We start from the raw sequence: 2,584 nt of genomic DNA, 5'->3' as shown, positions 1-2,584 counted from the left end.
TGGGCAGGGGAGAGAGGTGGAGGTAGGGGGAGAAGCAAACTCCTTACTGTGGAGCTCTATCCCAGGATCCCAAGATCATGATCTGAGCCAGAAGCAGATGCTTAACCAACTGAGCCATCCAGGCACTCCTTGTGATTGTTTCTGGAGATTTTCTCTGATCTTTTCCTCTCTTCCTCTTTCTCATGATTTTTTTTTTTTTTGTCTCTCTTTAGTGATATATTGGTGTTAATGAAGAGCATGAAATCAGACATAATTCCTGGCTTGCTAAAATGTAACAAGGAAGCTGCTAGAGACAAAAGAAAATTTTGGAGAAGGGCATAGGCCTTTGGAATTCCAAGACCTGTGTGACCACTCTGCTGTTGGAATGCCATGGGGAGTTGCATTCCAGAAGCTTTCTTAGCCCAAACAGCCACCCTGTGATCTAAGATATCTATGCATTGTCCTTTAGGCTATGTTTAGTAGAACATGCAGATTAGCATATTTTATATTTATCAAAGACATATCCTCCTAGTTTCAGTAAGACCCCTTGTCACACATTACCTGCTTGAGAAACAGTGACAAGGATTTGTAATTATCTAAAGGACCAATAAAAGCAGGAGCAAAGGAACTGAGCTTTGAACCCCTAGCCTTCTCTCTTTCACAGCAACAGTTTGAGTAATATTTCATCTGTAGGTACAGGGATTGCTGGTCATTCCAGCAGTGACATACCTAGATTCCTTTCTCTATTTTTTTTTTTTTTTTTTTTTTACATAGCTACTGCTGGTATTTGATTTGTCATTACCACTTGGTTTGTATATAACATCTTCTGTATATGGCAGTCTCTGTTAAGTTCATGCTCACTTATTTTCAAACCCACTCTTTACTCCTTTCCCACTAATGTTTTAGGTATACAGTGTCATATTTTGCATCTTTTTATTTTATGAATCCCTTGACTGATTTTAAAGAAATATTTATTTTTGCTCCTTTTGTGTTTTTTACTTTTTATACTCTCACAGTCTTCCTTTCCACTCAAGGAATCTCCTTTAATATTCCTTGTAAGGCTAATTTAGTGGTCTTGATCTCTTTGAATTTCTGTTTGTCTGAGAAACTCTATCTCCCCTTCAATTCTAAATGATATCATTGTTGGATAGAGTATTCTTGGCTGCAAATATTTTGCTTTCAGCCCTTTGAATATGCCATGCGATTGCATTCTGCCCTTCAAAATTTCTACTGAATAATTAGCTGTTAGCCTAATGGTGTATCCACTTGTATGTAACTCTTCTCTTGTTGCTTTTAAAAAAAGAAAATAAAATATTTAAAAAAATATTTTTAAACAAATTCTCTTGCTGCTTTTTAAAAAAGTCATGCCTGTTTACCATTTTAATTACTATGTGTCTTGGTGTGGACCTCCTTGGATTGAATTTTTTGGGGGCATATTGTGTCCCCTGTATCTGGATATCTCTTTCCTTACCCAGATTAAGGTAGTTCTCAGCTATTACTTCTTTGAATACATTTTCTGCCCCCTCTTCTCCATTCTACTTCTTCTGAGATCCCTGTAATGCAAATGTTATTACACTTTATGAAATCACAGAGTTCCCTAAGACCACCCTCAATATGTATATTTTTTCCCTCTCCTTTGCTCGGTTACTTTCCATTACCTTGGTTAAGTAACCAAAGCTTGGTTACTTTCCATTACCTTGCTTGCCATGTCATTGATTCATTTCTCTGTTTTATGTAATCTGTTATTTATTCTAGTGAGTATATTTTTAGTTTCATTTATTGTGTTCTTGATATTTGACTGGTTCTTTTTTAGATCTGTGTTAAGAGTCTCAATGATGTCCTCCACTATTTTCTTAAGTCCAGCATGTATCTTTATAATCACTAATTTGAATTCTCTGTCAGGCATATTGACTACATCGAATTCACTTTGGTCTCTTTGCTGTGGTTTGGCACTTTCATTTGGGTGATGTTTCACATCTCTGAATTTTGTCAGACTTACTGTGTCTGTTTCTCTGTGTTAGGAAAGTCAGATACTTCTCTCACTATTAACAATAATAGCTTTATGAAGATGAAGTCCTATAGTGCTCTGCAGTTCAGTGTCCCTTTTTACCCAGGACCTAGCACTTCAGGGTGTTTTTTGTATGTGTGTTGTCTGTACTTTGCTTTTGAATCTCTGCCCCTTTCTCTTTTGAGAAATTCCTTAAATTCCTTGAATTTGTCCATTTGTCTGTCAGGCTCTTTTTGCCTATTTTGGGCAGCAAGGTGTGCCATGGTCTGCTTCCAAAATGAGACCTGCCCTTGCCACTGTAGGAACTGAGGTCCGGGTGATATGGTTTTAACTAGATTTGTGCCAGTATTCTGGGGAGGGGCTCTCACAACAAGGAATGGAGCTTGACTGGGAAGGGTGTATCAGCTGAAGGTTGTTGGGTGATCTTGATGTGGCAAGTTAGGTAAGGAAAGTTGCCCCTGCACTGGTTCTAGGAGGTGGTCATTGTTTATGATGGGGGATGAGTGAGGAAATGGTGCCTTCCAGCTCCTTTGTTCCTGGAGGTGTCTCCTTGTGATCCCTGTTTCTCTGGGCCATGCTCTGAGATGAGCAAATAAC

Source organism: Mustela putorius, unplaced genomic scaffold (genome assembly GCF_011764305.1).
Source record: "Mustela putorius furo isolate JIRA1106 unplaced genomic scaffold, ASM1176430v1.1 tig00537334_pilon_pilon_pilon, whole genome shotgun sequence".
Classification (NCBI taxonomy): domain Eukaryota; kingdom Metazoa; phylum Chordata; class Mammalia; order Carnivora; family Mustelidae; genus Mustela; species Mustela putorius.
Note: the sequence above shows the minus strand (reverse complement) of the source record.